This window comes from Erinaceus europaeus, chromosome 16 (genome assembly GCF_950295315.1).
Source record: "Erinaceus europaeus chromosome 16, mEriEur2.1, whole genome shotgun sequence".
NCBI classification, from domain to species: Eukaryota; Metazoa; Chordata; class Mammalia; order Eulipotyphla; family Erinaceidae; genus Erinaceus; species Erinaceus europaeus.
This window is the reverse complement of record NC_080177.1, coordinates 59,100,789-59,116,362: the sequence shown is the minus strand read 5'-3', so window position 1 is coordinate 59,116,362 and position 15,574 is coordinate 59,100,789. Positions and strand designations below refer to the sequence as shown.

Genomic DNA, 15,574 nt, shown 5'->3' with positions numbered 1-15,574 from the left:
TTCAGAAAACTACTTCATTTAAGTCAGTGCTTGCCTGGGGTAATAATTTATGCTCCACACTTGAGTAATCACCAGGAAGACTGCTCAGAACCCATCCCCTCACAAACATAGCCACCGATATTCATGGCCTAACGTAAACTTCTGAAAACTTTCTGTCTACATAATCTCAGCAAAAAAAATCAGACTTCTGAATTTGTTGCCCCCTTCTATTTCAGACAGAATATTTTTCATACTTTATATTAACATCTGGAAGTGAAACTTCTCTCCTCATCAACAAGGCTTTAAATGCTGTACTTTCAAATATTAAAAAAAAAAAATAGTCATCCAAATGTGTTTTGTCTCGTGAAAACTAAAGCCTGTGAGGTCAACAAAGACCAGGTATTCAGTTGTAATCCTAGTTTTGGTTCGATTTCTTTTTCACAAAATTCCCCTAGGTCTTGGGTCTCTCCAAAGTAGGGTGCATTCAGATCTGCAGAGTGCTGTTTGTTCTCACCATTGTTCTCTTTACCTCGAAAAAGATTGGCATATGTGGGTGCTCAGGCTGTGTACAGAACAAAGGCACTTCCTTATTTTGAGGGAGAGTGACAACCTGTATGTCTCTTATTAGAATTCTGTAGAGAAGCAAGCAATGGGTAAAGCATATGCACTGGTGTAGGTAGTTAGAATAGATACCTTGCTGGAACTCTGGGAAACAATTCCAGATAGACCAACTAGGCCTCGTGTTAAGGACTGGAGAGAGAGCTTACCCAGCCAGTCCTGTGCCTTGCTGTGCCTGGACCATGTGCTCCACACTTGAACCAGTTACCATATGGGAAGGGAGCATCATAGCTCCCAGGGGAAACTGCTACTGTGGTATCTGCCCTTCTCTCTCTGTTTCATTTGTTGATGTGGATGTGGTGAAATCGCACACGTCTGAGGTCCTAGCTGTATACAGACACAGACAAGACACATTATGTTAATAACTTTAACTTGAAGAAAGAGAAAGGATCATATTTTTAAATTCTCACAACAGCCTTTATGAACTGGCTGCTGCTCTGGTGTAGCTACACCTCCTGGATAGAAATTGAAAATGTTTTATGTATGGCTCTCATTATGAGTAGCATTCTCCTATTGTCCTCAGATCCCTAATTTAAAAGTTGACCTTCTTCCCAGCATCTTCAGCTCTCTCTCAACTTTTCTGCAGCTAATTTTAACCCCCAAGTACCCCTTCCTTATTTCCCGAGCTACTGCTAAGACTGGCAGACAGGACTTTATCTACATATTACCCCAGAAGCTGAGGTGCAATTACTCAGATCGCTTATTTAGCAAGGAAATTGTGGACTAATAGGAAAGAGGCAGACTTTTCAAATGACATGAGGCTGTAAATTCACTAAAACCTTGCTGAGCGGCTGTACCCCTTCTGTAGCATAAAGGGAAGATAATTGTCTCCCAGGTTTCCTTTTCCAAAGCTCTCAAGTAGCCGTGCTTGACTAGATGTTTTTGTTGGCTAGTCAACTTAGACTACATCCTGGCAACTCCAGCGCCTGTGTCCCAGCATGTTCACAAGCCCAGCAGATTTTGACAGACAGGGCTGCTCCTCAGGCCTCTAGATTCCCACTTCTTCACTTTAATTTTTCTTCACCTAACCTTTACACTTTCAAGGTATTAGTTACCTCATCAATCCAGGCTGAACTCAGTAGACATTTCACTAAAAAGAATAGAGACAAAGAGCATCACTTTCCTGATACTGTTCAACAGTTTTCAAGCCGCTCTGCCTCCTGTTGGGAGACTTCATGCTTGGTTTGTTTATGCTCTCAGATGCATCCTCAGTGTTTTGAGGTGTTTATTCTAGTGGTTAAATCTGAAGAGGTGAAAAGAAGTCAAACTCTCCCAAATATTGCCTAGAAGGAGTCTAAAATAATTGGTCCACATTGAAAAATATCTGAGGAAGAAAAGGTTCTGTTTGTTCATAACAGCAGAATTTCCAGAACTCTGGGCCAGAGAAATTTAAATATATATATATATGTTCTCCAGGTATAAGCAGAACTCGATTTTTTTAGCATGCATAGCACATTTTACCATGTGATACAGTTGCCTACTTAAATTTTTGTTTCATTATTTCTTCATTCCATTAGCCACGTCCCAGGTATAAGAGTTAAAATTAGTGGATCATCTTTCTGAAATTATATTTTAATTATGATTATTTGATAAGCATTTCAAACATACTCATATATCACATAAAATCAGAAATAAGTGTATATCAGTAGCAGTTTATACCCAGGTGAAGGCTTTCTTTAAACTATCGAGGACTTGATTACAGGAGCTTTGAGATTAGAAATGAGATTTACAAGTGGCTAGAGGGAAATATTTAAATATCTTTGCTAGAGCAAATTACAGTCATTTTTTAAAAGACTTAAAATATGAGTGGACTGAGAATTTCATCTAAGATACTACTCTATTATCGAATTACGCTTTTTTATAGTCATCTTTTCAGCTATTTAGAAAACACCTTGACCAGAGCAAGAAATAACTATTTTTCATTTTACGGTTTGCAAAGTAAGCCTTTTGTGGAAGACAGGAACGAACCATAATTTCTCATTTCAAATATCACATAAAACTGAGGGTGGACTTTACAATGTACTGAAACCAAACATATCTACATATGTTTGGCTCCTAAGCAATGCTCATGAATTAACCAGGGTGTATTAAATAATAATCTCTATTCAGATATACTTGCCATGCAGATTTAAGGGTCTACTTGATCTGTTCCCCACTGTTACTCTCATGGCATTTCCCACAAGTCCTGGCCATTTCCTCAAACTGCCCAGTGTGCTCCTAAGTCAAGGTCTAAAGCTGTTTTCTATCACTCTTACTTTATGTAGGTGTCCATTCAAATGTTAGGGCATCTGAGGTATTTCCCCAGCACACTCAAAGTAGAGGACAACCCCCTAGCATTTCTCATCACTGTTTTATATTTAATTTCCCTCACATTTATAGGTAGATGGCATATTATCTAGTTTTCTGTTATCTTTGAACAGAGAAAACTTGTGTGGACCGAAGTAACAAAAGAAGGATGTTTCAGGGATGAACACATTTAAACTCAGGTAGAAGTGTTATTGGCATTTAGGAAGGAACACTTGAGTGAGTCCCAGGCTTTGTGTGAAGGAGTGAATTCGATTGTGATGAAATAAAAAGTAGAAACCCATTGTATAGGAATATTATGTAAACTTATAAAATGTGAAAATATGACAGCAGTGAAGATTTCTCACAAGTGATGTGCTGATGATTGGGCTTAGGGAAAGCTTATCTGGCAGGGATTGGAGGAGAAATAGTGAAATCAGCCTTACTAAGAATCTGTTGCTACTATTATTATTATTATTATTTTGCATATCAGCTTTCAGACTCAGGAGGAAAAAAAAAACTAGTATAGCCACAAGCCCTTTGGAATATAACTAAAATATGCCTACTAGCTATCTACAGAACGGAGACCTCCCCAACTCTTCATCTGCACTACTCCAGCCTTTAGGTTCATGATTAGTCAACAACTTGTTTGGCTTTATATGTTAACTCTCTTTTCAGCCATTGCTACTATTTAAGAAGAAGTACTGTTGTCTGGAAAGCTGGCAGACAGAATGACTTTGGAGACTTTTCCAGGAGAATTAAAAAATATGAGGGAGTTAAGAAATTAATAGATGGGGCTGCTGAATGGCTCAGTGCCCACATTACCATATGCAAGGTCCCAAGTTCAGGGTCCTAAGATCACCACATAGATGTGCCTACAGTGGGAAAACTTCAGGAGTAGTGCTACAGTATCTCTCCTTCTCTTTTTCTCACCCTCTACCTAGAGGAAATAGAAGAAAATATGGCCACCAGGATCAGTGGAGTAGTACAGGCAATGAGCCACAGAGATGACAAGCAAGGCCTGAGTTGTGAAGACAGTAAGGCAAAGATATCAACAGGATATCCTGGTTGGTAGGCATGCACAAACATTTTGAAATGTGACATAGGCTCTGACGAGAGAGCTAGGAGATAGAGTTAGCGACTCAGATGTCAAACACATGAAGAGGACTGGTGAAGTAGTCAGGTGGATAATATACCTGAAGGAAAGAAAGCTGGGGAAGGAGCCAATTAGGAACCAGGAGGGAAGATTATGGAGGAAGGCAAGGAAGAGCTCTTAGGAAGGAAATAGTGGTAAGACCTAGGTAGCAGGGATACCCAAAGAAAAAGATGTCTGAAGTTAGCTCCAGAATTCTGCCAAAGACTTCTGAAATGCATAATCAAGAGACTCAGTGTTGTTGAGATAGTGAAACAGATGAAAACAAAAAATATAATTAAAATAGAACTATTCTCAGTATTATAAGTGATCATCATTTGCACGTGGACCTGGGTTCAAGCCCCCGGTCTCCATTTGCAGGGGGAAAGCGTCACAAGTGGTGAAGTATTGATACACGTGTTTCTCTGTCTCTCTCCCTCTCGACCTCCCCCTTCCTTTAAATTTCTGGTTATCTCTATCCAATAAATATAATAAAAAATTTAAAAATGCAGGTCCCTTTTAAAAGAAATGGTTGGCTCTGAGGAAAAATAAAAATATGTTGCTGGAATAGTGAAAATGTTTTTTTTTTTTTTTTTTACTGGAGCAGAGAAATCTATCTATGATTGGATGAAAAAAAAAAAGGCATCAATCTGTTGGCCATTAATCTGAAAGCTCCATCTGATTTTTCCAATAATATTGAGAAAGTAGTAGGATTAGGATTGTACCTGTCTTTGGATAGGTGAGAATAATGATGCTAAGCAGGGTAAAATGATATGCAAAGTCACTCATTTGTCAGTTGGTGACATCTGCCATCCACTGTTTACCAAGTACTATTATAATACAATACAGTCTGTCCCCACTCTGACCAGGCTTACATTCTTGGAGAGCAGAAATGAACACACACACACACACACACACACACGCGCGCGCGCGCGCGCGCGCTATTACAAAAATAAGTGAGATGATGATTCAAAAGAGAAACTTTGCATAAGATAATTCTCTCTTTTCGGAAAACAATTAGTATTTATATAAAGGACTGAAGGCTAAGAAGGCAAAGGGGTAGGAAAAGTGAACTGCAAGGGTATAAATACTCAATAACAACCAAAAGAAGTACTTGAAGTCTGGGGAAACTGTAAGGAAAATGAGCTTGACTAAAGTTTAGTGTCCAAGTATGAGGGCAGCATGAAATATATTTGGAGAAAGAGGCAGATCACTAAGGGTCCTACAAAGCAGTTGGATTTTATGTGAGTCGGGAACATGTTTTAATTGGGATAGTGACATTCAAGCTGTGTTTTAAGACCATTCTTGTGTTTACACACAGAACAGATGGTATCAGGGAAAGGAAAGAAGAGCATGGGAAGAGAGAGGCATCTCAGACATCTAAGAGAAAAAGTAGTAAGCTGGAATAGGTCAGGGCAGTAGAATGGTAAAATGAGAAATAATATATATTTTACAGATATAACTAGTACAAGTTATTGATGATTTGCCTGTTGGAGAGTGTGAAGAAAGAGTGTTGAAGGTGACACCTGAGCTTGAATTGCTGGGGAAACTGAGTAACTGGGGGGCCAGGTGGTAGCATAGCGGGTTAAGCGCACACGTTGCAAAACACAAGGACCAGGTTAAGGATCCCTGTTCGAGCCCCTGGCTCCTCACCTGCGGGGGTGGGGGGGGGTCGCTTCACAAGCAATGAAGCAGGTCTGCAGGTGTCTGTCTTTCTCTCCTCCCTCTGTCTTCCTGTCCTCTCTTGATTTCTGTCTGTCCTATCCAACAATGACGACAGCAATAACAACAACAATAAACAAGGGCAACAAAAGGAAAAAAAAATAGCCTCCAGGAGCCGTGGATTCATAGTGCAGGCAATAACCCTGGAGGCAAAAAAAAAAAAAATAACAATCTAAAAAAAGGAAAAAAGAGAGTGACTTTCTAGTATAGGGGACCAAAGAGCTAGTGTGGAAGACAATACAGTGTTTTGTTTTGCAAACTACCATATGATCAGCGTTTGCTACAGCAAGCAATCTTAGCTCTTACCCCAATAAGCTAAAGGTAAATTTTGTTGCCACAAAATTCTGCACATAGGATAGTTTTATTCAAAACTGTCAAATCTTGGAAATAGTCAAATATCATCCAGCCAGTGAATGGATAAACTTTGAGGGGAATGTAATTTAACACTTGAGACAAAAGGTCATTAAACCAATGAAAAGTCAGAGGTACCTTACATGTGTACTATTAAGGAAAAGTCTAATTTGAAAACACTACAACTGAAATTCCAGCTATAGGCCACTCTGTAGAAGACAAAACCACAGGAAGCAATAAGAAGATCACTTGTTACGAAGGGTTGGTGATGAATAAGTGGGAAATAGAAGGTTTTTAGGGCAGTGGTATTATTCTGTATATAGCTGTGGTGGCTATATAACATTCTATGTATGTTCATCTGAACATAATATATAGCATCAAGAGTGAACACTCAGGTGGCCAGGTAGTGGTGTACTCGGTTAAGTGCGCACACACACACACACGCACATGCGCACGCACGCGCGCGCGCACACACACACACACACACACACAGAAAGAGAGAGAGAAAGAAAGAGATTTAAAAACGTGGAAATTCATAAGAACTTTTGGAAAAGAGAGAAATGCAGGACTAGATCATGAGACGTCACACAGAGAGGAGTATGGGAGAACCTGGGAGAGAGCTACATGACGATGAAGCACTTAAATCCAGCACATGGTGCTAGAGCATATCTTCTGACTCTCTGTTCAGGCTCCCTTACCCTACATCCTGCAATCACTTGCTCCATTACACAAATATACTTAGGAAGCATATTGTATATCTGATTCTTAAACTGTGCTGAGAATTCAACCTCCTAACACTTGAGCTTTTAGAATGGCAATGTCCATTATGTGGTTTGATAGACTATTGGATAATAGCCTAATGGAAAACCATAGTTGCATCACCAGCACAGATTGTCCCTCCCTTCCTCCCTTCCTCCCTTCCTCCCTTCCTCCCTTCCTTCCTTCCTTCCTTCCTTCCTTCCTTCCTTCCTTCTTTCCTTCCATCCTTCCTTCCTTTTTTTCCTATTTGCCTTCCTTTCTTCCCTGTCCTCCCTTCCTGTCTTACACTTGCATCCTCCTTCCCTCTAATCCTCTGTCCTTTCATTTTCTTCCTTCTCTCTCCTCTCTCTCAATCATCCCTTTAATGCCCCACTCATTCAAATAAAGACTCAAAAATTCCTAATTTCACATATGTTAAAGACATGACACAAAGCCATTATACTAATTTCTTCAGTTTAGTCTGAGAGGGAGGTTGTTTGGCTCCTAGGAAGGTCCCTTAGGCCTTCTGGTTAAGAACCAAGCAACAGAAAAGATGCATCAGTTAAGAGATACTACTTTTGTCAGACTATGTTAAAGAGCTAGAGATATATGACATTGTACTGATGGATTCATCAGATTCCTACTACTGAGTCAGAACACTTCAGAGGTTTTGCTAAATAAGGAGGGCTGTTTGTCCTACAGATGGGACTGTCTGTTCGCTTTTATGCCTATTTATTGGATCTCATACTAGACTGGAAAGCCAAGTGGAGAGATTTCCTGCGGTCTCACTGGCACAGCTGTTGATGTGCATTGTGCTAGCAGGAGGGGGTGCTGTGCTTTAGCTTTAGTTTACATTCTCACCCATTGGTATGATATGTGTTGAAGAAGTGCTTTTCATATTGAGGGATGGTAGGAAAATGTAAAACGCCAGCATGTGCATAAAGTGTGAATATAGGCAGTGATGTTGTCGTTCCTTTTAAGGGTTCTTATATTAGAAAGCAGGCAAGCTACGAATTGCACCCATTCTGCCTGATTGCTACAGCCATGAGCCCTTAATCCACTTTGAAGGTGATAGTAAAACTGCTAAGTTAATTTTTTTTAGTTTTCATTTATAAAAAGGAAACACTGACAAAAATCATAGGATAAGAGGGGTACAACTCCACACAATTCCCACCACCAGAACTCCATATCCCACTCCCTCCCCTGATAGCTTTCCTATTCTTTATCCCTCTGAGAGTATGGACCCTGGGTCATTGTGGGTCATCTGGCTTCTGTAATTGCTTCCCTGCTGACATGGGTGTTGCCAGGTCAATCCATACTCCCAGCCTGTCTCTCTTTTTCCTTAGTGGGGCGGGGCTCTGGGGAAGTGGGGCTCCAGTACACACTGGTAGTGTCATCTGTCTAGGGGAGTCTGGTTTGTATCATCTTAGCATCTGGAACCAGGTGGCTGAAAAAAGAGTTAACATACAGAGCCAAACAAATTGTTGACTAATCATGAATCTAAAGGCTGGAATAGTTCAGATGAAAAGTTGGGGGGGGGGGATCTCCATTTTGTAGATAGCTAGTAGGCCTATTTTAGTTATATTCCAAAGGGCCCATGACTATACTAGTTATTTTTTTTTCTTGAGTCTGACATCTGACATGCAGGTGGACCCAAGTTATTGTCTAGGGAGATGATGTTATGGCTGGCAAAAGGAGTAGAAAGCTGGATCGGGGAAGAGAGTAGCTCCCCAATATGGGAAAGGTATATAAATATTGTTGACTGTAAACCCCATCGATTTGATCTGATCTGGGGCCCATATTCAGCTTAGGAGCCTCTCAGACTATTTCATGGCGAAAAACTATTTTGTTTTTATTTTCCCCGGACATTTGACGTGCATTAAAGAAGTGAACTAGGATGAAATTTTGTTTGATTTTTAGTGGAATTGAATTTAAACTGACAAACTGAATGTAAATAATCTACATACAATTTTTGCTCTTTGGGGTGGACTTCTGTTTCCATGGCATCAGGCTTTATACTTACACACAGTAAATAGTCACTACAGTATTAAGTATAGGGATATGCCAGTATCAGAGGGAATTGTGATAGAATCCTGTGACTGAAATTGATTTCACTGAAAGCGGAGACTGTGTCGATAGAGAAAATGTTATATATTTTATTTTTAAAAAGATGAAAAAAATTATTCAATAAAAAACCATGAATTCCAATAATGGTGAAAAGAAAATACATCAGCAAGAGTCATGCTAATAAAATATAACCTTTATTCCTCCACTTTAGAAGAATGCACACATGTATTTTAATGTGTAACAAAAAATGATTTGTGATTTCTTAAATTAGCTGTGCTTTAACAAAACCTTTTATTACCCCTGATTAATTTTTTTTCTTTTAGTTGAAGCACACTATTTTGTGCTGCATTTTGGCAGATATGAATGCTGCTATTTCAAGTGCAAGAAGAGTAACCTCCAGAACATATTACATATTATAAATTGGCTGGCCACAGAATAGGGGGAGATGATTAGATTGTCGAGTTTCCTGCTGAGTGGTACATGCTTGTTTTGTAATACTGTTTTATGAGTCGGAGATTCAAACAGAACATGTAGGTCCAACTCAATACCTCAGCATTGTTGATCTGCTTTTTATTGATTTTTCATCTGTTCAAATCTGGAGTTCTTGGTGGGTATTCAGGAATGCTGTAGCTAGAGTTTGCAGTGCAGGATCTTTAATTAGAAATGCATTGTTTTCACTGAAACACTGTGAGCTGTTTTTGTTGCTTTTTGGCTTTGTTTTTGCCATATGCACAAAGTAAGATCTTTTCCATTTAGGCAAAAGTTCTCTTTGTGCAGAGCAAAGTCAGAGTAATAAGGGCTTATAGATTTTGTGTCTGAGCATCACTAAGACAGTGACTTGCCCTGTTTCATGGACAGGTAAACAATCTCCTATTAAATATGGAGACATGTTGCCTATAAATTTTGAACCCATTATTTGCCTGATCAATTTTTCATAGCCTTTCTTTTTTTTATGTCACTAAATAATTACTTTATGGCACTTGGAAAGAAAATTGCTTAACATTTTTATGCTGTTTGAAATTACCAGCTAAATAAAACCCAGTTTTATTTCTTCTTTTTTCCTTCCTCACCATTGCCTCTGTTAATTTTTCTTCAGGATCCATTGAACAGTGCACAGTGACATTGTAAGTGGGTTGTACTTTTTCACATCAGTGCTTTGTTAATGCCATTCATTAATCTAGAACCTTGAGTATTTTCAGAGATAGTTAGATATTCCATATTTCCATAGATTTTGGATGGAGGGAAGTGTGAGAGCTTACTTAACAGCTTCTGCAACCCATCCTCGTAGGTTGTCATGTCATTTGTAATACTGATAAAAAGGAAGGGCATGCACATGAACTTGGAGTCTTTGAAGGCAGAAAGAGAAATCTTGGTAATATATTCACAACACAGAGAGTCCAACCCTCAGCAAGGTGCTGGGACCAATCTTGCCTTTTTGTATATGTTTACCTCGCTGTTTTCTCTCTGCACCTTGCAGAAGAAGTATTCACCAGGAACAAACTGCCCTCCTACAAAGTCTCAGATGCCACAGAGCTGGCAACCCTCAACCATTTTTATTTTGGGGATGGGGCCAGATAGAGCTCACCCAAAGTGCTGAGCCCTTAGTCAATAAACTTGAATATAGTTCTTTGCTGTAACAGCAACGTCTCATTGCCTTTTCGACTTTCCCATCTTTTAACTGCAGCCACAGATTTCTCAATACCGCTGTGATGTCAAGTACAAAATGCAAGTAACTTTATGACCAGGGTCTTTTGGGCTCTGGCATAACATTATGATGCTCCCAACTGGGAACACCACAGGCACCAGAGTAGCTCCATGGATGGTGAAACAGTGCTATGGTATCTCTTCCTCTTAAACAAATAAAATGAAGAGAGAGAGAGAAAAAAAAGTCAGCCTGAGAGTGATAAAGACTCACAAGTATGCAGCTCCAGCAGTATAGAGAAAGGAGTAAGATAGGGGGAGGGGGTAAGAGAGAGAAGTAGAGACAGTTATAGGCTCCTTAAAAAAGGACAGGTCATCTCTCTGATATTTCCAAAAGACATTTGTTTTTGCTGCATTTATATAAGAAATGTCTGCTTGAAGTCTGGGGTGTTTTTGTTTGTTTGTTTGTTTTTGTTTTTTAATCATCGCCTACTTGTTGACTGATTTTTCTCCATCCAGCTTTAATAGAAGTATAAAAGTTATTTGCTATACATTGCTGAAATGACTGGAAATTGGTCAACTCAAGTGAAATGTGAGTTTTTCTTGGGGTTGTGTCAAGAAAGCCCTGCAATCAAAGTGCTATGCAAACACTCAGAGATGCTCACAGGCAGGGTGATAATCACACTCACTTAGGGAATCTATGTTGCTTTCAATACAGACATGTAACCCCATTAACATTAATAGGACTTACACTCACATATTGATAGAGAGTAAATCCCTAATTAGTGGAAAGAACTGTTACCACCCCCACTGTGATAATACCTCTGGAAGATTTGAATGTCCCTGTGATAATAGATGGATCTTTAATTTTTTTTTTTTTAAAACAATGCAAAAGTTGCCACACAGTGAAACATGGCATTTATACACCTATCACTGTCACAGGTAAAATATTTTTTAATCAATGGTATCTGGCCCTGTATATGAAAAAATAGGGAAAGAGCCTCTCTGTCTGTCTGTCTGTCTGTCTGTCTTTTTTTTAATAACCTTGGGACATGAGTGTTTCTCCATGCAAGCAGGAGTGTTGCTCGCTCCTTTTTGTTCTCCTCCTTTGGTAATTAGTCTGCAGTGATGTATAGAAGATTTCAGTGAACTAATATTTGAAGCAGTGGCCTTTCATCCCTTTTAGAATATAATATGTAAATAGGACAGTCATTGGACATGGTTTGGTTCCTATTGGTAATGGAAGGGACATGGATTGAAGCAAGGAGCTTCCTGTCTACAGCAACGTGTTATTGATGAGCTGGCATTTGCCCTGTGGCCCTCCCAGAGGATTGCTTACATCTATTACTCACACACATCGATTGGTTAATTTGATAATTCTATCACCAATCGGCTGGTGTCTGACCTTTTGCCATGGCAATGATGGCAGGCTCTTCATTTTTACATTGCAGACCAGTTAGATTGACCTTTTTGAGGAGAATGTCAAGGCATCCCTTGATCTTAACCTGTCACTATATTTGTTAGAACCACACTGTCCCTTAACCTTGATTTATGGTATTTCAGCACTCTGGATGTGCATTTTGTTTGTTTCAACAACTCCTCATAAGGTATGCTGATCTGAGGAGGGCAATACCACAAGCACGGTTACATTCTTAACTGCAGGAGCTTTGTGCTCAGAACCATTGGCTGTTTTGTTTTGCTTTCATTTGGCAAGTCAGTTTACACTTCCCACAAAGCTTCTCATAATCATTTTTATAGCAAATTAAAATGCAGACCCCGTTTTATGGTAGTTTCTGAATATAGTTTCGTTTACCCCTTCCTTCCTCCCTCCTCCCCTCCCTCACAAACTATGACACTGGTAGCGCCTCTTTAAATATTTTTTAAAAATCAGAGGAAGGTGTTATGGTGAAATTCCTGTTTGCACTCTAGTTTTTCATCCTTTTCTCAACCTCCTAATTTATACTCTTGCCAGAGGGAAGAAATTGTCTTGTCTATGAGCTGCTCCTCAGGGAGCAATACAAGGGCATTGCTCTGACTTGGAAACTATAGATTTGCTCTTCAGTTCAACTTGAGGTAGAATGAAAGGGGGGGTTTGCACCCACCTTTCCTTGTGTGTTTGTATACCACACATTGTGCACATGTAGACACATGTACCCCCATTCAGGCATATGTCCCTGTTACCTCAGCCTGCTGTGAGAGGCAGGCAGAGAAGTGGCATATAATTAAGACTCTGTCATTATCTAGCTGAAAATAGAGGGAGGAGCTAGCCCCTTTGCTTCCCTGTGACTAAAAACCAGCCAAACCAATTTCACTAAAATTCAGTAAAATAAAAACTGTGCTCCCAGGATGAGAAGTTGCATGCCAAATTTCAGCCTGAAGCGAATTTAAATGGCTGAGTTATAAACCTTTCATAAAGGATGTTTTGTCACTCACTAAAGATAAAAAGGCTCCTTTTTTGAAAAGGAAATTATCTAGGCACATAGTCTTTAGCGGGGATTGTTGCCATTTATTTAAAGAAAACACAATTTTAAATGACTGGGTTTTTGAGAACTGAAAGCAGCAACTGTGTCTGAGCAGTAATTATGTTTCATAATTTTGTTTAGCAAGTATTACATATTATATGAATAGCATCATCGTAAAAATGATTAGCATTCATACTATGCAAAATTCTGCATATTAAGAGCTCCACAGTAGTGTCCTACATACAATACATTGTAATGGCTCCAAATTATTTTGTGCCATTCAGAGTACTCTGGTCCTATGGCCTGCCCTGGACCCAGCTCTGTGCCAGGTCTCTGCTTCACACTAAGCCCCAGAAGACAGAGACGGGCCCTTCCAAAGCAACCTTACAGGAGCCCCTGAAGTTGAAGCTGCCATTTAGTCAATGATGCTTGCAATTTTTTTTAAATGAATTTTGCAGGCTTGGGAAAATATGTGTGTGTGTGTGTGTGTGTGTGTGTGTGTGTGTGTGTGTGTGTGTGTGTTTTGCACATGTACACTTGCAATGTTCGGGTTGTAAACTAATGATGTAGTCCACACGTTCTGAAAATGAGCACTTAGTAGGATGCTGTTAACTGGAACATTCTTGCCTTATGTCTTATGTTTGGAGCCTCATTGTCTCACAATACTGTTGCCTCCCAACTTAAGGATCCTGCTGTCAAGCCATACGATAACTATTCCAACTAGGGAGACCTACAGAAGTTGAGCATTATAAAAGAGGTTGGGGATAGAGGAATGCCTTACCTACTCCTTCAGGCATCTAGCTTTTGAGGGTAACTTGGTCTTAGAGTGACAGTTTCAAGGGTCATAAAGATGCCTTTGCAATAAAAGTTGTTTTTATCACTGTTACTGTTGTCTAAAAAAAACAAACAACTATGAGTGTATCTTTCTGTTTTTCTGATTTATTTTTACAGTAAACAACATTCCTTAAAAAGCTTTTCAAAAGTATACATATACAATTATGAAAATACATATAATTTATATTACATATAATATGTACTACAATCCATACACATATATATGCGAAAACATGCACGTGGGAGGGTATAGAAATCACCGGAAAAATTCTTTTAAGAACAAATTATCATCCTGTAAGAAAAAATATCCCTCAAACAAGTGATAATTTAGGTAATTAAGACTAACCTAGAAATTCAGTTCCTCTCCAAAATATTGCTGGAAAAAAAAAATGCTATGACCAGCCTTGATACCTTTCAAGAGCCAGACTTCAGAAACTTTTACTTTGATTGTATAAATAGGTCTGCAGGGAATGTACAAAACTAAATCTGAAAACTGTTCATTTTCTTTTTGTAAATGCCCTTCAGTTCCTGAAGAGTGGATTTCAAGCATTTATAAAAAGAATAAAAGAGGAGGGGTGGGGAGAAGATAAATTTAGACCCCTATTTTCCCACAGCTCTTAAAGATGTTGCTTTCTTGTACCACCCCCAATCAGCTCAGGAAGAGAACAGGTGATCTGGGTTCAGTGGTGAGCCTTAATACAGTCTAAGGTCTGGTAAATTCTTAGTGACCCCAAGGTCCTAGATGCCAGGTGAAGTGATGCTAGCATTTTTTTTAAATATTTATTTTATTTATTTATTCCCTTTTGTTGCCCTTGTTGTTTTATTGTTGTAGTTATTATTGTTGTTGTCGTTGTTGGATAGGACAGAGAGAAATGGAGGGGAAGACAGAGAGGAGGAGAGAAAGATAGACACCTGCAGACGTGCTTCACTGCCTGTGAAGCGACTCCCCTGCAGGTGGGGAGCCGGGTTCGAACCAGGACCCTTACTCCGGTCCTTGTGCTTTGCGCCAACTGCGCTTAACCCGCTGCGCTACAGCCCAACTCCCTCTAGCATTTTTTTTTCTTTAAATCCAAGTGTGCCTCTTTGCTTAAACATGCCATTTATTCATGGATCAGTTTTTGCCGGTTAAAAAGACTTTTTCCTCTGTTGTTGGTAATGAACATCATCCACTATTAGTGACACTGTTGTAGATTAGCCAGTGTTCCTCACACTCAAACATGCAGGTGCTCCCAATGCTCCTTCTGCTGCCTGGATACTTGGTTTTTCATTTTTCTTCATTTCTTGCTATTTCTAACAGTTATCTCTGGCAGCCTTCTCCACAGTGAAGCATAGAAAGAAGAATGTCTGTTCTGTGTATCTTTTTCTCTCCACCCCTTTCTACTCTGTTTTTCTTTTCTTTTTTTTTTTTTTTTTGGTCCCTTAATAAATCTTTTTATTTATTATTTTTTAATATTTTATTTATTTATTCCCTTTTGTTGCCCTTGTTGTTTTATTGTTGTGGTTATTGTTGTTGTTATTGATGTCATCGTTGGTGGATAGGACAGAGAGAAATGGAGAGAGATGGGGGAGATAGAGAGGGGGAGAGAAAGTAGAAAAGATCTACTCTGTTTTTCTTCTGTCTTGTGGAGTTTGAACAGAAGAAAATGAAAGAATTAGAGGTTCATTGCATTTATCTTACACTTTCCTCCCTCACAGATTTCTCCTGAAACTGTAGCTCCAGGTCATACTACCACATACAAGACAGAAT

General features: G+C 39.3%; 1 protein-coding gene across 15 annotated transcripts in view; it reads left to right on the top strand.

The window, feature by feature from the left end:
* Nucleotides 1-15,574, top strand: part of NPAS3 (neuronal PAS domain protein 3) — a 1,061,849-nt gene that overhangs the window by 662,460 nt on the left and 383,815 nt on the right. The window lies entirely within an intron of this gene.